The 27,712-nt window shown below is 34.0% G+C and overlaps 2 long non-coding RNA genes across 2 annotated transcripts; one reads left to right on the top strand and one right to left on the bottom strand.

The window, feature by feature from the left end:
* Positions 1-703: 703 nt before the first annotated feature.
* Positions 704-12,197, top strand: LOC118148895 (uncharacterized). Its single transcript, XR_004735959.3, has 4 exons — positions 704-855; positions 2,914-3,011; positions 5,892-6,103; positions 11,814-12,197. It is a non-coding gene; the product is annotated as an uncharacterized LOC118148895 (long non-coding RNA).
* On the bottom strand, positions 5,939-26,509 carry LOC128929984 (uncharacterized). Its single transcript, XR_008477417.2, has 3 exons — positions 25,858-26,509; positions 13,290-13,385; positions 5,939-6,097 (listed from the first exon to the last, which is right to left on the bottom strand). It is a non-coding gene; the product is annotated as an uncharacterized LOC128929984 (long non-coding RNA).
* Positions 26,510-27,712: the final 1,203 nt, after the last annotated feature.

Below are 27,712 nucleotides of genomic sequence, written 5' to 3'. Positions count from 1 at the left end.
TTTTAGGGAATAATCAGAGACAGAAAATTATTTATATACAATGATTTTAAATAAAAAATAGTACAAATTAACAACAGTACATTAATTCAAGTATATCACAAGTATGTTAGTAATACTGATATAACATTACATTGACATACAAAATATTATAGTGATAGGACAAATTATTAAGCAGCAAGTTTCTGAGAGACATAGTAAAGAACAAAAGAAGAAAAATAGGTCAAAATATGCATCTAAAAATATGCAAGAAAAAAGAAACTGAAATAAAATAATTGAGTGATGGATTTCTAGATCATTTTTCTTTTTAACTTTTTATAGTTTATGAACTTTTTACAAGTAACTTATATTCATCAAGTTAGAAAAAGATTTAAATATTAGAATTAATAAACATGTTGGATTAGAACAGAGAGATAAAAATTTTTAATTTCCTATAGCAAACACTTTGATTTACATATTAAATTATAATTTAAGAGCATTGAATATTTCTCAGCAGTGAAATTAAAAGTTTCATTGTATGGTCTAAGTATCATAAGTAAAATTGCAAGTTGAGTAACCCAATTCTTGGATAAAAATTTAAAAGGGCATCAGCTGATAAATCTCCACTGGCAATAAGAGAGAAACTTGACTTTTATTATGGAAGTATATCTGAAAACCATGGAACTAAAAGGTTATGTGAGTGGAAGTCAGAGTTTGAGAGCATTAACTTTGTTCCAGTTGCCAAGACAACCTTTGCTTTTCATTATATGCTCAGATGATGGCTCATGTAGAATCTGCCTTTTAGAATGTCTGGACTCCACTCCCACTTCCTAATGCCCCATGGAGAGAAGAATGGACAAAATAAAAGCAACAAAGATGGTAAATACAGCTATGTATATGTAACTGTAACCTCAACAAATCATAATATGGCAGAATATTGACATGTATTATCTAATCCATATTAAATAGCAGTATGTTAAATTTTATGTATATAAAATAGAAACTTTAATATTTAGCTATATATTTATATGTGAAAAATCAAATTTCAAAATTTATTTTAAATCAAATTGTTATTTAAAGCATGTGTCTTATTGTAAAACATCTTTGAGAAGATATTTTATTTTAAATGGTAAATGCATTTCATTAAAAATATTCCATTTATTTTTACATTTCATGGTCCCCAAATAAAAATGTGAAGTTAAATTTTTTAGAATTTTGAAGGTGAACACATTAATGTGGTCTGGACTCCTCAAAGTGCATTTTTCAATTGCAGATATTCTTAGTTATGTATCTAATCTACATCTCCCTAGGTACAAAGCTGCAGTTTTTACTTTCTCATTTATGAAATTTTTGTGTGCGAGGTATCCAAGATACTATAGAATGTATAGAAAAATGTATTTGTAAATAAATACTGCAACTTCAATGTGAGATTGATAAAATGTTATTTTGGATTCTGTTTATTGGAATTGTTAGTAATTCAGAAAAGGCTTCGGAATTGTTGGTTGGGAAGTCAGTAATTCTTTCTTATCCAACTTTACCAGAAAGGGAAAGCTAAAGCCAATTAGAGACCCCTATTATTTATACAAATAATATTAGAGAATGTTTCTATCTGTAGGCAAATGAAATACTTAATGTTCTACTCCAGAATTACAAATATTTATCCATCCAAAAACATAATTAGTTCAAATATAGCTCTGCCTTATCTAACATATACTGTTTAGAAAAGCAAAGCTAAATTTATTCTTACTGTGCAAAACTTCCTCACCTTTCCAAACATGTTAATTTGGTGATTCATTCCTTTTATAAGAAGGGGAAGTGAGTGGCAGGGAGTGGGGGGATGGGCCAGTGCTGTCACTTTAGTAGGCCGTCTTCCCCATGGATGAAAGCATCAGGAGTGGGAAAAAAGTTACCCTCCCTAACACTCCATAATATGAGTCTCACAAGATTAGGTTTAAACTGAATTTTTCTACTTCCTCCTTGAGAGAACATGAAAAATTACTTTTTCTTTCTATGCCTTATTTTTATGTTTATATTGTAGAAATAACAGTTCCAGTTGTTATTAGAACAACTAATTAAGGTTACATAAAAATGTGTAGCACACTTGACACTGGCATATTTAAAAGCTTTTATCTGTTTTATTGTAACTACCAGACTAATGAGTAATTAAAAGCATTAGGTGAATTAATGTAGTTACAGATACTTTTTATCTACTTGTTCAAAGACCTTAGTAGCATGTATTTTAAATAATTAATAGAATAGTAATAAATGGTCCATATGTATTTATCATGGCCCATTAGGAAAAAAACTGCTTCTTAAGTGCACTTCCTTAAAATTAGTTTGTATATCTAGAGTAGGAGGATTTTAGCTGAGGTAGAAAAATATATTCAAGGTCTCTACAAAAGAGAGTCCCATAACTGTGAGATACCACATTTCTGCTACAGGGGGTCCATGTTGTCTGTATGTTGAGTTTACTACCATATTAATTTAAACACCTATTACTGAAAGAAAATACTGAAACAAATGTTTGAAATAGCAATTTTTGTAGTTATAGAAAAAAGTAGGTTATAAAGAGGATAATAGGTTAAAATAGAGGTGTGATAGAACCTAGTAAAATAGTAAAGAGATTTAGGAGGATTTTAATGCAATAATTCTGAGGGATTCTAGATTCTGTATTGATCACATAGCGTATATTCACCTTCTAGAACCCATGACCTCTGCTTTCTAAGAGAATTTCCTTTTCATCCTCCCTGTTCACTGCACCATGTGTTCATCAACATTGATTTAACACACCATCATCTAAAGGATGTGATAAGTTGATGTTTATACCTGTCAAGGGACAGAGGAGATAAAAACTAGGCATCACCAAAATGTGTAGTTTTAGGTTGTTGGATACCCCTGCATTTTTCTTAATTATTTCTGACATTTTATCTATTTCAGCACAAGCTTCCTTGGAGGATACAGATAAAGAAAAAAATGTTCTTCATGACCTAGAAGAAGAAATACATCTTCTCTTAATAAATCCCATCTGAAATCATGTAGGGGAAGGAAAGAGGGAACAACAGTTAACATTTATCACTTGTAATGTTTCATTTGCTAAACTCTTCTTGGAACCTGAAAGATGGTTTATTTTCAGCCTGAAGGAGATTTCAGATAAAATGTGCGGGTCTGAGAAAAAGAGTTTTGGATAACTGTATGAGAATCTGTGCAAGGGGATATTGAAATGTGTGTGGAAGCTGCATGCTCTGCCAGTCTTCATTCTAAGCTCTCTGAAGATAGAATAGTCTTATGTTAATTGGTGTATCCCTAGCACTTAGCATGGTTTTGGGCATATAATAGATATTCAGTAAGCATACCTTGAAATACTTTGAGCTTCAAATGGCACTCTAATTAAGACACCCTGAATTTTTCCAATACTTAATGTGCTGAACAAAAAGAACAATCAGCATAAATTAGGCATTAAAAGAGGGTCTCTGTTGCATACCACTAATTTTTGTGCCTACTGTGAAAGTTACTCTTTGTGATATGCAGTAGAGAATGCTGTTGAAGTCGGTTCAAAAATTGAAATTGTTAAGCAAATAGGTAAAGGCAGGCAGAGTGCAATGGTTTATGCCTGTAATTCCACTTCTTTGGAAGGCCGAGGTGAGAGGATAACTTGAGGCCTCCCAAAGCAGTGGGATTACAGGAATAAACCTGTAATCCCAGAAGTTCAATATCAGCCAGGGTAACATGCAAGATGCCATCTATACAAAAAAAAATTTAAAAATTAGATGGGCATGGTGGTGTGCACCTGTACTCCTAGCTACTCAGGAGGATCCCTTGAGTCCAGGAGTTCAAGGCTATAGTGAGCTATGATTGCACCACCGTACTCCAATCTGAGTAGTAAAGTGAGAAACTGTCTCCAAAAACAAACAAACAAATAAAGGAGGCAAAGGCAAAATGCATGTCTTGTAGATTGTATTTGTTTTTCTTGGCTTGAGAAGGTATGAAAGATGGCATAAATTTTCAAAGGTGGCTGGCCCCAGAGAACCATGGCTCATGGTATTAATATATTTGTGTAGTCTCCTTCTACCTTGCATCTAGGCAGACTAAATATGACCAATGAAATGCACAAAAAGTGACTCGATGTGACTTTAAGAGTGGATCATAAGAAGCCTAGCAGTTTCCTTCTTGCTCTCTTAGAAGGAGCACTCTTGGAAAACCAGCCAGCATGCAAGAAGACTCACTATCTGAGATTGCCATACTGTAAATAAGTCCAAGCTAGCCATATGTAAAAGCTACATGGGGAGATACAGATGCCCAGTCTGTCTCCTAGCATTCTAGCCTTCCCAGCTGAAGCACTAGACACGTGAGAGAAGATACCATCTCAGATATGCAGCCCAATCAAGCCTTCAGATGACTAAATTCTGTGCTGCCATCTGAGAAACCCCAAGCAAGATCCACATGCTAAGCAATAGATCAGTCAATTCATAGAATTAATTTTGGAGTGGGTTGTTACATAGCAACAGAAACTAGAATCGTTTCTTATAAAGTCACCAGAGTATAGTAGAGTTTAACTATTTTTATGGATCATCATTTATTAGAAAGAATTCCAGATGATTGTAAAATAATCTTCTGAGTTAAAACATAATGAAATAAAACAAATACATGAATAATCATGCTTCTAATGAATTAGATCTTAACATTCATTATGTATATGGTTTATTTCATGTCTTTCCCTGCTAGAATGTAAGTTCTATAAAACTGCTCATTTTAATGAAATTCATGAGGAAAAGTTATGACAGAAAATTGGCTTTCTTTGTTGATCTTATGAAAGTGATAGAAATTGTTTTGCAACTCATATTTAATATTGTAATCTGTATTGGGGTATATCTACCTTATAACAATGATAATGTTTTTAAAAGATGACAAAAGTAAAATAGTATAAAATATGTATATTCCAGAATAGAGCTGGACATCATATTTTTGGATATCAAGAGAATAAGATCCAGTACTGATATGGAACAATATTACCATTGATTAGTTAATGTAAGTCATTAGAAGCTCATTAATAAAACCAAGAACCTCATTAATAAAACCAAGATTTTTCTATACTGAAACAGGCCTCTTTAGAGAAACTTATAGACTAAAAATAATACTTCATTGTTTTAGCTGAGAGTAAGTATGACTTTTGAAAGTCACAGGAATTATATAGCCTGCCAATAATATTAGAAATGCTCAAAAGCTAAACTAATATCCTCTGGAAAAACTTTTAAGAATTTGAGGTATATGGGAAAGCTAGTTTTCTCTATGCCTAACTCCCAAATGTTCTTTGAAAGTCGCTTTATTCGGTAGTTAAGTATTCTCTTTATTTCACATAACTTTTTCTATATTTATGATGAGGTAAAATTTGGTAACCTATAACTGAACTGCAATGTCAATAATTCATGTGTCACTTTATTTATTTGGCATCCCATTTGTAAATTTGATGCTTGAAAATCTCCACGTACTCAAAATCCTGAGCATGATAACCTGATTTGTTTTAGTTCCATGAAATTATACACACAAAACTTTCGAAGTCAGATGCTTTCTTTTGCTGTAGTATCAAATTATAATATTTTAACTTTCACACATCTTTCTCCATATTTTAAGGTCTCTAATCCTAATAGAATATTATGATATATCAAATTTGTTATTTTATTTACAGCACAGTGAGACTCTTTATTGTATATTTATACTCATTAAATCTATTCTCAGAATTTGCACGTATGAATTATAGAATGTCAGTATATAATTAGATTTAAGTACTTCTTTCACTAATGCAAATAACAAAATATGCCTAGACAGTTAAAGATGTAAAACTAAACTATTGAATCTAGTAATTTGATAACGTATTAATTTAATTATTAATAAGGTTATTTTTTGTTATTAAATGAAAGAACTGCTAGAAATGAAGATCAATTGTTACAAGAAGATGAGGTGGTACTTAACCAGAAGGTTCTCCTGGCAGACTTGGTGCATCTTGGTGGATATATCTGGTATAGATAGGTACAGGATAGAAGTCAGCACAAGCAACAAATCCCAGCGAAAGAGGAACAAAATTGTATACCACGATCTTCCATGCCAGCTGGGCGGCGAATGCAACCTACAGGTATAAGCATAAAATGCAGACACTTTATGAGCTGACCTAGCCTAGAATTCTCACTTTCTAAACATAGTCCAAACACTATATATTTGCTTTTTGTGCTATACAGTGTTTCACATTCATTAAACTTTTTTTCATCCATATTTATTACATCTTGCTGAGAGAGGTTTTTTTTTTTTGTATTTTGAAGGTAGCGATTTTGCTATTTAGCAGTGATATATACAACTAATTACATAAAAATTTTAAGGCTTTCTTTCCCTGAGATAGTTATTTTACAATGTTGTTACACTTTGGTTATTTTCTCACAACTGCTCCTTAAGGAATGCATTATCTTTCTTGTAAAGACTCCCATTTGGTGAGGTGAAGTTCCCTCAGCCAATGTATTAGCAGAACCATTTTCTAACCCACATTTTCTAGTTAATGCTTAATGCTTTTTGCAGTCCAGAATAATACAAAAATTACTTTGTTTCCCCAAAGCCAAAACTACCTATACTTTTAAGTAATATATTCTTTTCTGTGTATGAAACTTGTGTAACAAACACCATCATTATAAAATGAATTCATCTGCAATTTCATTTTTGTTTTTTCCTCCAGCGGTGGTTATGGATTCCTTCTATTTTATTTTTAATTTTTTATTACTTATGCATTGCAAAATGGCTGAATAGGCAGTTGCACATAAGTGTAATTGTATGTCTTAGAAGAGATCAGATCTGTAAGCTTAACATCAGTAACACCATGCTCTGATCTTAGTGGTGCTACTTTTGCACCAAAAATCATTACACATATTTTTGACTATCATAGGATGACTGAGTTTGAGTGGCCCTTGCAAAAATGTATCTTTGGACTTCCAGGTATTTTTCTATATTTGTCTAAATATAGAAATAAAATATATTTTATAAATAAATATATTTATAGAAAACAAATAAATTTTCTAATTATAGATTTTTTTTCTATATTTTCTACAGTCCTTTCTGTTTGTTTCTCTCCTTTTCCCTGTCCATTTTATTTCATTTTTAATTTTTTCACAGGATTGTTATCATTTTATAAATATGCTAATTGATCATATTTAAAATAACATATGGTTTCATTTAAAATTCTGAAGTTTGGAACTGTAACACTAAAATATCAAATGATAGAGTTTTGGTTTCAGATGTCTTCCTTTATATCCTCTTCAAAGTGTCCTCTCTCTTGGGAGAGAGATCCAAGATGGCTGATCACTAACAGCTCAGGATTGTAGCTCCCAGTGAAAGCTCAGAGAATGAGAGGACGCCACACTTTCAGATAAATTTTTGTCATTCACGGACCAGCAGATTTCTAGTGGAGGAGCCCCATGGGTCGCCAGCGCAACTCTTGTGGCTGGCGCAGTGGTTTTGCCGGCGTCTTGGCATGGCAGCTCTTCATGCAGGGTAAATGGGACTGGTTCCCTTACTGACCAGTGTTTGGAGCTCCGGGAAGGCAGAGCCGCTTGTTGCGGACTCAAGAAGGAAGCCAGACCAGAGATTCCCGGGCAGAAGAGCACCATCAGTCTTATCGCTGCTATTTTGGCTGGCGCAGTGGGTTGCTTGAATCCCAGCACTGGGAATCAATAAATTGGACGTTGACTCAGAAACCTAATTAGAAATGTGTTAATTGTAAAGCTGACAGATGGATAAATTTATAATAAAGGGAAACAAACAGCCTAAGATGGCTGAGCATACCCAAAATCAGAACCCCTCTCCCTCTACAGGGGATTGCAGTTCCTCATCAGCAACGGAAGAAGCCCTGATGGAAAAGGACTGTGTTCCATTATCTGAAGTAGGCTTCAGAAGGCGGATGATAAGAAACTTCTGGGAATTAAAAGAACGTGTTCCAACCCAATGTAAAGAAACTAAGAACTTTGAAAAAAGGTTTGACGAAATGCTGAAAAGAATAGACAATATAGAGAGGAATATAAATGAACTAATGGAGTTGAAAAATACAACATGAGAACTTAGTGAAATATGCACAAGTTTAAATAGCAGAATGGATCAAGCAAAAGAAAGGATATCAGAGGTTGAAGACCAACTTAATGAAATAAAATGACAAGACAAGAATAGAGAAAAAAGGATGAAAAGAAATGAGCAAAGTCTCCAAGAAATATGGGACTATGTGAAAAGACCCAATCTACGTTTGATTGGTGTACCTGAATGTGATGGAGAGAATGAATCCAAGCTGGAAAATACTCTTCAGGATATTATCCAGGAAAATTTTCCCAACTTAGCAAAGCAGGACAATATTCAAGCCCAGGTAATACAGAGAACACCACAAAGATATTCCTCAAGAGAAGCAACCCCAAGGCACATAATCGTTAGATTCACCAGGATCGAAATGAAGGAGAAAATACTAAGGGCAGCCAGAGAGAAAGGTCAGGTTACCCATAAAGGGAAGCCTATTAGACTTACAGCAGATCTCTCAGCGGAAACCCTACAAGCCAGAAGAGAGTGGGGGCCAATATTCAACATACTTAAAGAACAGAACTTTCAGCCTAGAATCTCATATCCTGCCAAACTAAGCTTCACAATTGAAGGAAAAATAAAATCTTTTATAAACAAGCAAGTACTCAGAGATTTTATTACCACCAGGCCTGCTTTACAAAAACTTCCGAAAGAAGCATTATACATAGAAAGGAACAACCAGTATGAGCCTTTCAAAAAATATACCAAAAAGTAAAGAGCATCAACATAAAGAAGAATTTACATCAACGAATGGATAAAATAGCCAGTTAACATCAAATGGCAGTAACCCTAAATTTAAATTGACTAAATCCCCCAATCAAAAGATACAGCCAAAACCTAACAGTGTATCCAAAGATATACAAAGACTCAAAACAAAGGGTTGGAGAAAAATTTACCAACCAAATGGAGAGCAAAAATAAATAAATAAACAAAAAGCAGGAGTTGCAATTCTCACATTTGATAAAATAGATTTCAAAGCAACAAAGATACAGTGGTAAAAGGATCAATGCAACAATAAGAGACCTTAATACCCAGATACATAAGACCCATAATGAGATTTAGACTCAACGAGACAGAAAATTAATAAGGATATCCAGGACTTCAACTCAGATCTAGAACAAGTAAACTCAATAAATATTTATAGAGTTCTCCATTTTAAATACACAAAATATTGATCAGCCATTATTAATACCCATTTTTAGAATGAAGCAGTATTCCTGTTCTCTCTCCCTCTTTTTCTTCCTCTTTCTTCCTCTCCTTCTCTCCTTTTTTTACTTTTCAACATCGTAGTTCCTCACCGCTACTCAATACATTCCTCTAAACACCTGATTCCTTGTGATTCTCCCATCCCACTGAAACCTCCAATCCATAAAAAAAAAAAAAGATGTTTTTGCATCCCCCAGAAGATTTAGTCTGAATAAATTTAACTCCTTTAAAATCTCCTCCAGTTACAGGCAAATACAGTAAGAAGCCCCATAGATATGGCAGTAATGTAGTCATAAAGGCAGACACATTTAAATGAGTAGTTGCAAGGAAGTCTTCCCTGAAAGGGGAGAAAAACTCTATATGGTTGGAGATGCAAGAAGCAAACATGAAACACACAGTTGAAACATTTAAGATGACTGTGAAAAAGTTCTATGTTCACTTGTTAAAGAATGTGCTAGGGCAGACTAAAGCATGTGAATAGTTCTTTCACAGGTCACAGCATCCATTCAGCCCATGGACATTGTTATTACCCGGCAGGAATAGATGGGCCTAATTAATATTCTGAACATACCTGAGAAAACATTCTTAAGAAAATCATCCTCTGGAGGTTTGGAAATTTAAAGAAAGGAAGGAAGAAAAAATATGAAGAGAAAAGGAAAGTAGGAAGAAAGAAAGAGAGAAAGGGAGAAAGAAAAGAAAAAATAAAATAAAAGAAAGGAAGGAAGGAAGAAGGAAGGAAGGAAGAAAGGAAGGAAGGAAGGAAATTAACAGTATTAATAATAGATCAAGATAACAAAGTCAATGGCTCTCGATGTTTAACACCAGCTGTGAACAGGAGTCTTGTTTATGTACATTTCTTAGTATAAAGGGTTGTGCTTTGTGAATTCAAGTTGAACAGTCGTTTAAATTTATTAGTAATTATATTCTTGACATTTCATTGAATAACAGGCAAAAATCAGCTACAGAACGTTTGTAATAGTAAACTTACAAATTCATATTGTAATAAATAACGAAGCAATTTATTAGATACATATTAATATAAAATGTATGCACTGAAAATGCAATATCAGAACACATGTAGCATTTAAAGGAAAACTGGGAATGTCACTGGAGAAACAACCACCTACAATGAATATTTTAAATATTTCAAAATGTTTTTAAATTGTTAAATATTAATTTCAGTATATTATTATATCCACATTTCTCATATGCACCTAGCATATAATCAGCAATGAACTTCTCAATTTTTTTATTTTGATCATTTATAATAGAATATCATTTATGCAAGATTATAATTGTAATTATAAAATATTACTGCTATTATTAGTGAAAATTACTTGACTCAAAATAGGAGTCAAGATGCATACATATATACACATATTGATGAAAGAAAAGGATAATACTGTAAAATATTTTTATACAATAAGATGAAAGTACTTACTGAAGAAATTCATTGTTACAGTCTCTATTCTATTTAAATACCTGCATTTAACAAACTGATTCATTCTGAAATGGGAGTCAAGTGTTTAGTGCCCAAACCCAATACAGTACATATAAAACAAAATCCCTATTGAAATGAATGGAGCCATTCATTTACAACACACAAAAAGCTGCACTTCCTTTGTCATGCTTCTCTAAAGCCCCTTGATAGCATTATTCCTTTTTATGGTGCTTTAGTTATAGATGTTTCTCTGCTCAAAAATCACACACAAAAAACGACAAGTAGCAAATACCTAACTATGTAACAGATGTATAAGTGTTCCTTGGGATAAATAGATTATGGACAATTAACTATCATCATATCCCTGTCTCTGTTTCTACTCGCTCCTATAGTGTACACCTGTGGCTTATTAGAAATATCATCAAAAGTGGTAACACAAATTCCCGGTTCAAAGGTAACCCAGGAAAATCTGCTTTCTTATTCCTTGAGTGTTTCTTATAAAAAGAACAACAAACAGTGTAGAAACAAAGCAGTGTATGAATGTCTTTTATCTTTGTCTGGTTATAAGTATATTTCAAATTGTATTTAGCACCTTTTGAAGGAGGATTTGGCACTACTTCAAAAGGTGCTAAATGCAATTGATGGTTTATTTTGCATCCTGATGCTAACAAACCAAACCAATTGTTAAAAATTTTATGAAAAAATCAAAGAAATTTGAATACTGATTAGATTTTTGATGACACTGGGGAATCATTATTTTTTTTCATGATTTTGAGACACACATGGTGGAGTATTCATGGGTGAAACCGTGTGCTTACCAGAATTTTCTTCAAAATAATTGGAATAGTAAGTGGGAAGTGGATGAAAGTATTGTGTTGATTTAAAAATTTGTCCAAAACTTCTTTGATATTCCTCTTTTCAACAAGATGAGTCTGATTCCTCTCTTCTTGAATGTGAGCAATGTTTAGTGACATATTCCTAATAAATAGAATATGGCAGAAGTGACAATGTGTGATTCCCAACACTAAGTCCTTAAAAATCATGGTGCCTTTCTCTTTGTTTCCTCTTTTATCTATCTTGCTCTGTGGGATAACAGTGGGCATGTATAGCATGAGGACATTCCAGTAGCCCTATGTTGTAAGGAACTGAGTCAGCCTGCCAACAACCACTGAAAAACTGAGGCCTCCTGCTGACAGTCGTGTGAAAGAAACATATTGGAAGTGGATCCTCCAGGTCTGGTCATACCTCAGATGACTGCAGCCCAAGCCAACATCTCATCTTGACTGCAGCCTCATGAGTGACTTAGCCTGAACCACACAGCTGGAATATTTCTGACCCACATAGACTGAGATAATAAATATTTATTGCTTTAAGCTACTAGGTTTATTCCCTCTTCCCTTCCTTCCCTTGCCTTCCTCCCTACTTTTCTCCTTCCGTCCCTCCCTCTTTCCCTCCCTCCCTTCCTTCCTTCCTCTTTCTTTTTTCTCTGAATGAGTATATGAAGTGTTATTATGTTTTACCTGCCTTTATGTATATTTGAATAATTCCATAATAAAACTTTTAAAAATTCACTTGCATTTTTCTTTATTTTTCTAAGGATTTAATTTAAATAACAATTAATAATTTAGTTAAAATTAATTTTCTTTAAAAGGAGTCCTTGCCCTCTTTATAATTTTTCCCCAATAATATTTACATATATTTGAATTTTCCTCACTGTCATCCAGGAAGTTTCCAAAAACTAAATCTTAGTATAAAGGTCACACTAACAAAAACATGTAGTATTATAAAATAGATGACACTAAAAAGAACCTGAAGAGGTGACTTTGCTACCTCCCCACACCGTAATATTTGTCATTCTCCCACAAATAAACATATTCTGTGAGTAAGACTGTTTTCTTGGCAAGCACAGCTTCCAGATAAACCCTTGAGCTTACTGTAGCAAAAAACAAACAAACAAAACTACAAATATAAAAAAATATTAGCTCTAAAGATTGTACATAGTAACCTTGAACTAAGTGCTAATGAAATTGAAATATATTTTATTCTTAAGGAAAACACAGCTTTTGTTTTTTAACTTTCTCATATACTGAATTCCAAAGGAATTAATTTTTAAAATTTTGAGTCTTAGTGCTTGTAAATGCAAATTCCACATATCATATTATATAGAAAATATATGTAAATACTTTTTGCTATGAACTATAATTAAACATTGATAAAGGAAAATAATGTGTATTAAGCACATATGTTCCATGTGTATATTGAGTTCTATTTTCCCATGAGTTACTCTTTTATTTTTTTACACATTTAGAGAGAAAGTAAAATTTAGAGAGGCAAATTCTCTTGTTTAGAATTACACAATAAGATATTAGTGGTTTCTGATTTCAGATTTGAATTTGCCTAAGTCTAATCCCCCAAATCATATGGAGCACCACTGTGTGCTTAGCATAGTGCCCTGTTGTATGTGGATAGAAAAAAAGGATGACAACATAGCCTCTGCACTCAATACACAATTTAAATTTTGAGAAAATAAAACATTAAGTAAGAGATATTGCTCAGACGCAGTGGTTCATACCTGTAATCCCAGCACTTTGAGAAGCCAAGGTTGGCAGATCACTTGAGGTCAGAGGTTGGAGACAAGCCTGGCCGGCATATTGAAACTCCATCTCTACTAAAAATAAAAAAAAATAAAAATAAAAACATTAATTGGGTGTGGCAGTGCATGCCTGTAGTCCCAGCTAATTGGGAGGCCGAGGTAGGAGAATCACTTGAACTGGAGAGGCAGAGGATGTAGTGAACCAAGATCATACCATTGCACTCCAGCCCAGGGGACAGAGTGAGACTGTCCCCATAAATAAATAAATAAAGGCACACAAATATTAGTGGTATATTCCATGGGACATTTGTAGTTGATGAAAATCTACAAAGATTAGAGATATGTGTGGTCAGTAGCAGTTGGAGAAGTTTTCACAGAAGAGGTGCGACTTAGGTTAGCTTTGAAAAATTGGTAATATTCAGATATACAGAAATAACAATATGGTTATGTTTGGTTGACTTTATCTTCATTCCCAGCCAACTTTCAGTTACAGAAACTTCACAGAAGAATTCTGAATGATGGCATGGTAGTGCAAGTCAGCTGTGTGATTCCTGAGAAGACTTTTGCTCTACTGTACAGCTCCCCCACCCATTTTTTTTTAAAGAAAGAAAAAGAAAGGAGTGAAGGAGAGGAAGAAAGAGGAAGAAAAAGAGGGAGAGAGAACAGGAATGTAGCTTTATTCTAAAAACGGGTATTAATAATGGCCAATGAATATTTTGTGTATTTAAGGTTGAGAATGTATATTTTGTGTATTTAAAGTGGAGAGCTCTATAAATATTTATTGAGTTCAAGTCCTGGATATCCTTATTAATTTTCTGTCTCATTGAGTTTAAATCTCTTTATGAGTCTTATGCATCTGGGTGTTAGGATCGTTAGCTCTTATTGTTGCATTGATCCTTCTACCACTATATCTTTGTTGCTTTGAAATCTATTTTATCAGATGTGAGAATTGCAACTCCTGCTTTTTATTTATTTATTTATTTTTGCTCTTCATTTGGTTGGTAAATCTTTCTTCACCCCTTTGTTTTAAGTCTTTGTGTATCTTTAAATGTGAAATGGGTCTGGATGTAGCATACCATTAGGTTTTGGCTGTATCTTTTGATTGGGGGATTTAGTCAACTTAAATTTAGGGTTACTGCCATTTGATGTTAACTGGCTATTTTATTCATTCGTTCATATAAATTCTTCTTTATGTTGATGCTCTCTACTTTTTGGTATATTTTTAGAAAGGCTCATACTGGTTGTTTCTTTCTGTGTGTAATGCTTCTTTCAGAAGCTCTTGTAAAGCAGGCCTGGTGGTAATAAAATCTCTGATTACTTGCTTGTTTATTTTTCCTTCAATTGTGAAGCTTAGTTTGGCAGGATATGAAATTCTGGGCTGAAAGTTCTGTTCTTTAAGAATGTTGAATATCGGCCCCCACTCTCTTCTGGCTTGTAGAGTTTCTGCTGAGAGATCTGCTGTAAGTCTAATAGGCTTTCCTTTGTGGGTAACCTGACCTTTCTCTCTGGCTTCCCTTAGTATTTTCTCCTTCGTTTCAACCCTGGTGAATCTAACGATTATGTGCCTTGTGGTTGCTCTTCTTGAGGAATATCTTTGTGGTGTTCTCTGTATTACCTGGGCTTGAATATTGTCCTGCTTTGCTAAGTTGGGAAAGTTTTCCTGAATAATATCCTGAAGAGTATTTTCCAGCTTGGATTCATTCTCTTCGTCGTATTCAGGTACACCTATCAAACATAAATTAGGTCTTTTCACATAGTCCCATATTTCTTGGAGACTTTGCTCATTCCTTTTTATCCTTTTTTCTCTATTCTTGTCTTCTTGTTTATTTCATTAAATAGGTCTTTTACCTCTGATATCCTTTCTTTTGCTTGATCAGTTCGGCTATTCAAACTTGTGCATATTTCGCTAAGTTTTTGTGTTGTGTTTTTCAACTCCATTAATTCATTTATATTCCTCTCTATATTGTTTATTCTTGTTAGCATTTCGTCAAACCTTTTTTCAAAGTTCTTAGTTTCTTTACATTGGGTTAGAACAAGTTCTTTTAACTCCCAGAAGTTTCTTATTATCCCACCCATTGTTTTTGCTTCTTCTTGTTGGAATGCATATACAATACCTGGAGCCTGCCAAAAGAACATCTGAAGCCTAGGGATCAGTTCACTATGTCACCCAACCAGCACCAGCAACTGCTGTTCTCCAGACTTTTCATTATACACAAACCCTTATTTGTTTAAGACTCCCTATCTGGGTAGTTTATTACATATGGAATGAAGTTTCCTAATAGATAAGGAAAAACATACAATATTTCAAATAAGATAAATACAACAGAAAATGCACTCATCTTGGGAGTAAGAAAGTTTAAGCTTCCATAACTAGTAAGACTTAAATATAAGTTAGTCTGATACCAAAGTTCAGCCTTTGACAAATAAATCATGATGAGTGCCTGAGACAATCAAGGTCATTGCTTCCTGTATGGTTCCACATTTTAATCTGCTAAGTATAGGGGTAGCTGAGATCATTCACTAAAAATAGGGAAAATTAAGATTATGAAATTGTGTGGAGAGAAAAATTGCTGAATAACTATATGGGAATATGAATAGAACCCCTATGAAATGAAATAAAGGAGTAACTTGGAAGTTAGTAAACCAGTCTTTATTACATTTGGGAAGTTCTGTGCTCAACTGTGGTGATTTGTTTTAAATTAGGTTGTGTTCTTATTTTTGATATATTTGGATAGACGTCAATATTAAATTTAGTTTTAAATGAGATATTTTAAAAAATGATCTGGGCTTTCCAGTTTAAGAGACTGATAATGCCAGTACCTGTGGCTGAAATGTAGCTGTCTGAAACAAGTGTATGTTTTGGAAGGAAAGTAGTAATTTCCTTGAGGGATACATTGAGTATGAGCTTCCTTTACAAAGACTTGTCTTACAAGTTGCTAAGAACAGGCACAGAGAAGGCCAGTGGGTCATGAATAGAGTACTACATTTATAAATAATCAGCAAAAGAAATAAAATCTATAAAAGTGGATGATTTAATAAAACTAATAAGCTAAAATTGTAGGTATCAAGAACAAAAACGTCAGCTTCCATAGTGGGAGGGCAGCAGTCTACAAAAAGAAAAACAAGAAGATAGAGAAGATAGTTACGAAAGTGAAGTATCAAGAAAGTTATGGTAGACAGGTTTGGAATTCAGGAAATCAACGAAGTGTAAGGTTGGGATTGAGAAAGACTATGTAAAAATGCTCTGGTGAGAAGTTCTGGTAGTGCTGAGGTGGTAAAAAGCTGGGATTCCAGGAGATGGGTAATAAAGCGAAGGAGAAAAAATACAGAATGCTTAGCAGAAGGGATGTGAATGAAAACTTCTAGCACTGTTCCAGATAAAGAGTTGACTCTTAAAAAGCATGTGAGAGACTGATGTGAAGTTTTAGGAGAGTGGAAGATGTTTTATTGTTATGTTGATAGCCTTTGGAGAATACAAATGCTGGAAGCATAAACCTTTATGAGCTTAACAGTTTAAAATGATGTATTTTAAATCCTTTGTTTTGTTATATTCTAATAATCACTTTTAAACTTTTTTAAAAAATTGTGTGAACATTTTGAGTTGTACAAACATTATAAAATTAGTTTCTCCATTTTATAACTATTGAGTTAAATGTGCTAATGCATAAAAAGTTGCAAGTATTCAGCTCTTAACAAAAAAGTTTCTTTCTACTTTTAAAAATAAAAAAGTTTGTATAATATGTTTAGACAGAAAAATGTCTTTTGTTCAGGGAAAAACTTTAGGTGAATTTTACTTATGCTTTTGAATCCATTTTATAAAATATAATTACTCCTTGCTCTATACACTTTAATCATTATTGTATGGCATCAGAAAGCTACAAACTTAAATCTTATTATCGTGGCTCCCCACAAAGTTATCTTTATAGAATGATATAAAACGATTTAGAATAATTTTAAAATTATGCTATTACTTTTATCTAGGAGCAATGTAGAAAATATGAACAAAATATCTACATTAAATATTAAAATAAAAAGAAAAAAATGACTAAAGGATGACACGCCTTATGTTATTCACTTTCTTATACTTACATGATTAATTATTTTTATGAGGGTGTGCTAAAAAAACAACAGAAAAAGAAAAAAGTAAAATCATAAAAACATTGGTAGAACTTGGATGTTTTAGATTTGAGTGTCCCAAGACAAAATAAAGAGACATAGTCTCTTTTTGTGAAATGAGACTTCTATGTGCCATCATGTTTCTTGTTTCCTCTTGGCTCTCAGGAAGCTAAAAATAATATTTTGCTCAAATAACCTTAAATAAACTAGCTTTTTCTGGTATAATAATAATTATTATTTTTATATTTATCTTTAGTACTTAGACTTTCTATTGTTTTGCAGAACTTACTGGTTTTACATTCCATGACATGTGTTTTTAATGTCATCAATTTTCTTATGGTTTTTCGGAAGTAGGCAGAACACAGATAACACATAATAAATTATGTCCTTATCAAATCCCACTAAAGATCAATAAATAAATGCATTTTAGGAAAAATAGTAAGATAAATTGAAAAAAAATCAACTTGCCTTAACTTAAAAGTGTAGGTTTAAACATTATAAATGTTGAAAATCAGCTTTAGTAATGGAATTTTTATCACCATTAAAATAATCAATGAACAAGATGACAATAGAATAAACTACTAACTTGATATATTCTAGAATGTATAGGATACAAAATAAAAATTAATAATATTGATTAAGCATAGCAAAAATTTCCCTGGTCTGGGAAACCTGAAATCCACCTCTTATCCTGATTAGGCCATTGACAAGTTAGCTGAACTTGACCAAGTATTAACCTTTTGCTACTTCAGTTGTCTCATTGATAAAATAAATAAAATTTGATTTACTAATCAGTAAGCCTTCTTCCAACTGTAAAATTTATTTCCTAGGACGTTTTTTGAAGTCTTTGTATATTAGATGGTTTATTTATTTTCTGTTTTGTCTCAATTTACTTGTTATAATCATGGATTGAGGGAGGCAAAGAATTAAATATAAAAACTACACAGGAATAAAAGAACATAGATTTCTCTGTTTTCATACTGTTCTTTTGAAAGGGCATGCTTATTACATTTCAGTAAACTTAACTTTTAAATATTTAACTTGTAAAAGTTTGTAACATTATAACCAACAGTAAGTAACACTTAAAACCAGTTGCATTTTGTCATAAAAGATGGAGACTGGGAGTTTTTTAAGAGCATGTATGATTTTGACATCTTCCAAAGTTGCATTTTGGCTTGGAGAATTATGTGAATAATGTGTCATAAGAACAAATTTTCTTTTAGAATTTCAACATATCCACCCCAGTAGGAAGCAGAAAAATAGAGTTCCATAGAAATGAAAACTATTTCAGCATAGCCCTTCACTTTTCCTCTCAGTTTCTAAAAATATTTGATTCTAATTTGATTTACATTTGGAGTAATTTTGGAATTAGTTTACTGGATTGTCCACCTCCATTTCAGAAGGGCAGCGGGAAAACATTTAACAACCACAGACTTAAGGCTGCAAAAAGAACTATAATTGGAAGAAAACCAAGGAATCTGCATCAGCACAATTTCCATTTTGCTTTACCAGCTGCCTTGGCTTCTTGTTTATGTCCTTTTTGAAGTGTTTGAGTGCTTTTTCTCCTTTGCACTTTATAAGCTTTGTGCATATTTAGAATAATTTTGTCAACCTCTAGCAAGTGAATGGAATTCAAAAAAGCAAGACCGTATTGGCCGAATCACCAGAAAGCTGACAAAAATCATCAGTTTTTTTCTCTCTCTGATACCAGAGAGACTCTAAGACCTCTCCTCAGTAATGATGTACATCTAATTATAATATCTCAGCTTCATTAACATTTTTAACTATCCTCTAACCTATTGATATAGTTGTAAAGAGGCTGATGGGTACTTACATAGAAAAAGAAAATTACTACTTACAAGCACTAAGATGTTAGACCAGTTATTGAAGTAATTGATTTGGTCTCTACAGCTGCAAAATTGATAGTTTCCAAGTGTTAGATTAATTTATGTAACAGTTGCACAAAAGTTCCTCCTGAGTTTTTCTTATTTTTCTGGGGAAAATTAATAATGCCAACAGCTTCCCAAAGATGACTGTTTAATAAATTCAACAAAACAAAAATTCAAAGATCAACAAACGTGATAAGCCTGTAGCAAACTAAGAAAAAAAGAGAGAAGATTAAAATCACTAAAATCAGAAATAAAAGTGGCACTTTACTATAAATATTACATAAACCAAAATAATGTTCATTGTACACCAACAAATTTAACAACCTTAATAAAATGGACAAATTTCTAGAAACACACAAATTACCAAACTAACTCAAGAACAAGTAGAAAATTTAATAGACATGTAACATGTAAAGAAATTGAAGAAGTAATCAAAAACTTCTTAACAAAAAAAAAGTCCAAGACCGGAAGACTACACTATTGACTTCTAAGAAACACTTCAAGAAAAATTTACACCAACCCTCCTCAAATTCTTGCATATAATAGAAGAGGAAGAGATACTTCCTAATACATTCCATGAGACCAATATTACTCCGATACCAACGGCAGATAAAAGTACCAAAATAAAAGAAAACTGCAAACTAATATTCATTGTGAAGATTGATGCAATAGTCCTCAATAAAATGCTAGCAAACCCAACCCAATAGCATATTAAAAGGATTAAACACCATGACCAAATGGGGCTTATCCTAGAAATGCAAAGATGGTTCAACATAAGAAAATATTACATCATACAGATAAAACAACAACAAAAAACATCATTATCTCAATAGACACAGAAAAGTCATTTGAAATATTGTAATACACTTTCATGATAAAAGTATTCAGCAAACTAGGCATAGAAGGGAATTTTTAAACATTGTGAACAACTAACAGCTAGCATTATACCCAATAGTGAAAGGCAAAAAGCTTTTCCTCTAAAATCAAAAACAAGAAAAAGATGCCTGATTTTTGCCACCACTATTAAACACTGTGCTGGAAGATCAGGCCAGATCACTTAGAAAATAAAAGTAATAATATCCAACCTTGCCCTACTCAGTAGTAGGACTGGAACATTCTGCCTTGGGTCTGGAGATCACCCTATCCCTGCCTACCATAGCCAGACCAAAAACACAACACCAGGAGCCCTGAGGATAGGTCCACCTAACCTGGTTGTCCCATCTCCTCACCCCAGTGCTAGAGCACACTCTCTAAGGGCCTGGGAACCATGGTGCCTAGTGCACAACAATTGGCACCCAAGCACTCCTCCTAGGATGTGAAGGTTGGGTTCATTTGACTTGCTGTTACCACCACAGTGGGTACCCACCTAGATATTCTGTCTGTGGACCTGCAGACTGGTCCACCTTGCCCATCACAGAAACTACCAACATCAACATGAACCACTTGAAACCCAGAGGCTAGTCCCACTGCTGCTACTACTATCAACCACACCATGCCCACTTCCCAGGACATTAAGAACTTGCCCACTCATGCACCTTTCTGCTGCCACTTCCAGTCCCTGAGAAAGCCACCTGGAACCTCATGAATTGAACCCACTAACACCAGTGACAATGTGTACTTTCCTGGGGCCCAATAACAGGCACACTTGGTCCACCACTACTACCACTGAGACATGGGGACAAGCAGACCTGGTATCTCCACTCCAAGAGACTTCACTACAACCTCCACTAACAACCCCAGTCAAAGTCATTGAGGAAATCGTAGAGATCACTGACACAGTTTACAGCCAAATAAATCACATGAAGACTACACTACTGCATACATTCAGAATCATAGCCAAAGTGCTCCATATACCCAACACTACAGATAGATCTTCAGGTAAAAGTTCTCCCTTACTAAAGTAAATTCAAAAAATTGAGAAAAACAATAGCCATTACACAAGCTGTACACATATCATCATAAGAATACAAGAAACATGACAAAACAAGAAAATATAACACATCCAAAGTGACATGATAATTATTGAGCAAGAAATTTCAATCAAAAAGAGAGTAATGCAATCCTGAATAAATCATTCAAAATAGGGAAATGTAAAAATCTCAGACACAAGACAATGAAGATAAAAAATAAAAAGAGGTTAGAAAAGTAATTAAAAATATAAATGAGAAACTTACCTAAAAGATACTATATAAAATAATCAAAAAGAAATTCTGGAATTAGAGAATTCATTAAATGAAATATAAATTACATTTGTAAGCTTCAGCAATTGACTACAACAAGCAGAAGAAAGAATTTCAGAACTTAAAGACAGGTCTTTTAAAATAACCCAATCAGCCACATATAAAGAAAAAATAATGAAAAAGAATGAACAAAGCCTATATTACATATGAGACACTATAAAGCAGCCAAATATTCAGTGTCCCTGAAGGTAAAAAGAAAACAACGAGTTTAGAAAAGCTATTTGACAAAATAGTAGCTGAAAACTTGCCGATCTATCAAGAGATTTAGGCTTCCAGATACAGAGATCTGATAGATCTTCAAACAGATACATGCAAAAAAGTCTTCTGCACAGCACATTGTAGTCAAACTGTCAAAAGTCAAAGACAAAGTGAAAATTCTGAAAACAGCAAGTGAAAAGTATCTAGTCACTTACAAGGGGACCCTCATCAGACAACAGTGGATTTCTCAGCAGAATTTTTATAGGCCAGGAGAGAATGAAATGATATATTCAAAGTGCTGAAAGAAAAGAAAATATTACCAAGCAAGGATAATAAACTCTAAGTTGAGTAGAGGATTCAGGAAGCAATCTTGTTCTATTTCATTTGTTACCTATGTTATTACATTACATTGAAAATAGTGGCAAAAGCCACAATTACTTTTGCACCAACCTAATATTTGTGTTTGTAAAGAATCTGGATGTCCTTGGAGAAAGGCACCCCACAAAGTATGCCTAGTCATACCATCGTTTTTAAAGGATGGTGATAGCGATATTGTCAAAAGAGACAAAGCAAAATATTTTCAGCTCTACTTACACAAAGATTTGCCACAAAGTTCTGAAAAAGACTGAGGTCCCTATATTGAGTATGAAATAGCCTGTCAAGTGTGTGGGTGGCAATAATATGGGTTGAAGCAAGGCACAAAGAGGAGTGCAGCATTATCAGAGCCTGTGGGTAGAGCTTAAGGGGTTCTATGGGGAGGGTGTTTCTAGAGACAGGATGTCATTTTGTAATTTCGGGAGGTATAATTTTAAACTGCCCTCCCAGGATATGGACTAATGATCAGGGAATCATGAGAAATTCTGTGTTTACAAAGTCTCCATATTTTCACTGTTACACACTTTTATATTGTTTTAATATTATAGGTTCTTAAATCCCAATTTTTTTCATTCTTTTCCATATATATGATTTTTATCCTTTTTTTTCTGGACAAGTTATGATGGGTAGATAAAGCTCTATTACAATTAATTTTTATATCCCAGCACCTGTCACAATAACTGGGATATGATTATTATCCAAATCATATTTATGAACCATTATTAAATATTAGATAGTTGTCTTGAACATGTTCTTTTTTTAAGAATTGATTTCCAAACATATTACTAGTCTACAAATTGATAATGACTGTGCATGCATATAGAATGTTCAGTTAATGCTGCATTTCAAAGTTGTGCTTTCTCTCTCGAAGGAAATTGTTTAAAACAATACAGCTAAATAAAGAGATAAAATTTCATTTTTATTACTGTCATGGCTTATGCTCTAAAACACAAACTGAGCCAAGGCTGAAAAATATTGAATGAAGCCATTATGGAATATAAGTAAAGTTCAAAAATGAAGAGGCACTATTTTAGTTGTTATGTAATATGATTTAAGTGTGTAACTAGTTAATAGTTATTGGAAGAGCAAGAAGGGAAATGAGTTATAGGGACACTTCAAAGAAGACACCTGAGGCTTAAAAGATTGATATGTATAATATAAAACTGCATAACTGGCAGAGAATTCCAGGTAAGTGAATGAGCAAAAGTTCTAAAGAAGTAATATATATATAATGTATGCTTAGAAAATTGGGCATAACAGAACAAATAAAGGATTCCTCAGAAGTCTGTAAATTAGAAACATCCACTTGTTTGATTTCATTATAGCAAAAATGGATGTATCAAGAGATTTTGCATAGGAGGAGACCTTACCCTGATCTTCCTTGCTGAGAAATGAGCTGAGGAAACAATGTGACTAGTCAGTTACGACCATTGGGGAAAGTAAAGATGGACGGCTTCTTTAACCTTTCTCCCTATAGGAAAAAAACTTACCAGAGTGGTTGAATGAAGAAGGCAAATTCTCCTCTTCATGACAATCTTTCCTCACTGAGTGTGGGTTATGGAGGAGGGGCTGGGACCACAAAAATGACTCACACAGGTGATGGCCATGCCTTCTTTAGGTCCCCAAAGAATCAATGATGGTTTCAGCTGATGCTTGGGGTGTAATCAGGAGAGAGAAGTGTCCTAAAGGGAGGACACAAAATATCTAAACAACTGGTCTGTGTTAGTCAGTTTTGCATTGCTTTATAAAGAAATACCAGAGGCTGAGTAATTTATAAAGAGATTTACTTGGCTCATGACATTGAAGGCTACACAAGAAGCATGACACCAGCATCTGCATCTGGTCAGCATCTCAGGAAGATATTACTCATAGCAGAAGGCAAAGCAGGAGCAAGTGTGTCACATAGTGAGAGAGAGAGCAAGAGAGAAGCGGGGAGATGGCAGACTCTTTAAACAGTCAGCTTTTGCATAAACTAAGAGTGAGAATTCACTCATTACTTTAGGGGGAGAACCAAGCTATTCTTGACGGACCTGCCCCCATGACCCTAATACCTCTTACCCGGCCCACCTTCAACACTGGGGATCACATTTCATTATGACATTTGGAGAAGACAAACAACCAAACCACAGCACAGGCAAGCAAGAAAGCCAGTGTTACGGGATGAACTGTGTTCCTCAAAACTTATATTTTGAAGTCCTAACCCCTTGTAACTCAGAATATAACTAGATTTAAAAATAGAGTATTTAAAGAGGTAATTAAGTTAAAATAAGGTCATTAGAGTGGATCCTAAGAGAAAATTAGGACTAACATACAGACAAAGGGAAGACTGTATGAAGACAGAGACAGAAGTTAACCATCCATAAGACAAGGAAGGAGGCCTTAGAAGAAATCAGCCCTATTGACACCTTGATCTTTCACTTCTAGCCTTTATAACTGGAGGAAAATCAATGTCTGTTGTTAAGATTCTTAGTCGATTGTACTTTGTTATGGCAACCCAAGCAAACTAATTCAGCAGGTTCTCAAAAAAGGCCTGAGAGTTTCTTTCACTAAAGCCATTAGGAGAAATAGAGATTGGTTGAGCCATGAGATTAATAAGGCCAGGTGTCCCCCAGGAGTAATTTCACATGCAAGGATACACAAAGACTCAAAACAAAGGGATGGAGAAAGATTTACTGACCAAATGGAGAGCAAAAATAAATAAATAAATAAATAAAAAGCAGGAGTTGCAATTCTCGTATCTGATAAAACAGATTTTAAAACAACAAAGATGTAGTGGTAAAAGGATCAATGCAACAACAAGAGCTAACAATCCTAACACCCAGATACATAGGGACTTAGACTCAATGAGACAGAAAATTAATAAGGATATCAAGGACTCAAATTCAGATCTGGAACAAGTAAACTTAATAAATATTTACAGAGCTCTCCACTTTAAATACACAAAATATACATTCTTGTCAATAACATATCACACCTACTCATAGGTTTAAATGAAACACTGATTGGCCATCATTAATACCCATTTTTTTTAGAATAAAGCAACATTTCCATTCTCTCTCCCTCTTTTTCTTCCTCTTTCTTCCTCTCCTTCACTCCTTTTTTTTCTTTCCTTCTCTCAAAAAAAGAAAAAAGAGAAATCAACTTGTAGACCTCTAGATCCAGGTCGGCAATGTCTCTCTCATTGCTTGATTTCCTTCCTTCCCTTCTCTTCCTCCCTCCCTCGCTCCCTCCCTCCCTTCCTTCCTCTCTCCCTCCCTCCCTCCCTCCCTCCCTTCCTCCTTTCCTCCCTTCCTGCCTTCCTCCCTTCCTCCCTTCCTAAAAAATAAAAAATAAAAATATAAAAATAAAAAATTGTGGTTGTCATTCAAAAAGTGGACTTCATTATGTAAGTAAGATTCAGACTTGGGATATCTAGATGAGATTCAGACTCTAGCTTTAGATGCTGGCAATGTAAATGGAAGAACTTCTTTAAAGAACTCATTTTGCAGTGTGAACCTTGCTAGTGGGAGAGTCTTAGTTAACAGAGGCAGTGGGATGCCACTCCTAGAGCAGGTCTCAGAACTTATAGACAAGTGTCATGCGCAATAGCAGTTAACATAAAACAAATGTTTTCCTCTCCTCCCACTTTTCCTGTACTAAAAAATAGAAACTGAAAACAGAAAGAAAGAAAACATTGTACAATGTTGGTAAAAAGGCAGTATTGGCAATAGCCCATACAGGAATAAATACCATGTGCTGTTGTTTACTGTAAACCCCTCTGCAGCCTTGGGCTAATGGCAGCTGTAGTACATTGGTGGTGATACCCAGAAACGGCAGAATCCAGCACAGTAATGGAGGCAAATGAACATCGGCAGTGTCTTCCTCCATAGCAGAAACTTCCATGTCCTTCAAAGCAGAAGTGGTCCCAGCAGAATATGATGACAGGGCAGAGATGAGAGAGCAGGGCTAATCTGAGAATGGGACTGTGGTTTACAGTCACAGCATGTGGCTTCATGTGGTGCCTACAGGAAGCGTGAGCTTGTCCTGCCTGTAGAGCCTGGGGAAAACGGGAGAAATACAAATCCAATCAGGGGAGCAACTATGCCCAGTGGGAATTTACTTCAAGAGTAAAACACTCTCTGGGGACTCCTGGAACTACTTGGGTGAGGTGTATGCTTTGCAAGAGGGTTAGGTCCTGTGTAATGCTTGTGAGGGCGCAAGGCAGTGAGATTCCAGCCATTAATGTTAATGCGATCTCATTTGCTTCCATCAGCTTGTGTGGCCTGGGGAAACTTTGGTTCTATTGTGTGTAATGGGGAGCTTCTGCTGACTTTTAAAAGAGGAGTGATGTAATGAAAGTAATGTTTTAGAAAGATTAAATTCAAATTTATGGGGAAAGTGAAATGACTTTAGCAGTAGGAAAACATTAGTTACATTGCTTTAAAAATTGAGAAAATTTCACTGTAGGTTTTAAACAAAGCTATCCCATTTAACATACTGATTTACATACATACCTCAAAGAAAAAAAATGCCCCAAACTTCGAAATAACTCACATGTGTTTCAAAATTATGGTCCTCAAAATTTCTTTAGCTTGAAGCAAGGCTAACATCACTTGATTTTTAGTTTGTGCTGCCTAACACCTCTGAATAATTATTAACCTCTTATTTTCAGGTATATTTTCATCTTCATATTCCCTGAGTTGATTCTGAATCTGTTTATGTAAAATTTAAAAGGCTTCTCTATGGGCTATATAAGTAGAGGACAAAAAACATTGACATGGCCCCCCTCTGTTTGGATAATACAAAACAAAATGATTAATGACTAAATTATTTAATCATGCCTAAATACTTCTGTATAACTATCGTACATAAGTTACTAATGCTCTCATTTTCTCATGCTCATCGTACATAAAATTAGAAGGACTAGATATTCACTCTGTCCTTTTCCACCTTTAAATTATGTGATTTTATAGAAATAACTATATAGTTGCTCAAAAAATAGCTTTATCTTCTCATGTTGACTAAATCTTCATTGACATTTCTCTTGGTCAAGATTGAAAAGATTCAGAATTTTAATTTAATCTAAGCAAAATTATACTCTCCCTTCAAATTGGCAGACACCAGCCTTAGCTCTTGGAAAACAGAGCAGGAAGAGGGTAAGGAGGAGTAACTTCCACTTAAATGAAAGCGTCACTAAGAAAAATATAAGTGTTTTCTGAGGAAAATTCATCTGCTCAGAAAGGCACAGCCTCTGCTGCTACACATACTTAACATAATTTATATTATTAAAATTACTATATAAATATATGCACGTAACAAATATGTGTATATAACACACATACACAAAGAAAAGAAGTAGAGAAGAAAATAAGAAGTGGTTTAATTAAACTCAAAAGTTTTTGATAATTAGATCATTTATTTTATTATACTATATTAGAGTAACAATGTAGTTTATTCCTAATCTTTCTTTACATATTCATATATGTAGAACACAGCTAATGGACCATATTTTACTACTTAGTATAATTTCTATCAGGAATTGTGTGAGCTATTATATATTACATTTGAATATAGATGAGATAAAATATTCAAGCAAATAGTATCT

Source organism: Callithrix jacchus, chromosome 17 (assembly GCF_049354715.1).
Source record: "Callithrix jacchus isolate 240 chromosome 17, calJac240_pri, whole genome shotgun sequence".
Classification (NCBI taxonomy): Eukaryota; Metazoa; Chordata; class Mammalia; order Primates; family Cebidae; genus Callithrix; species Callithrix jacchus.
This window is presented reverse-complemented; position numbering and strand designations above follow the sequence as displayed.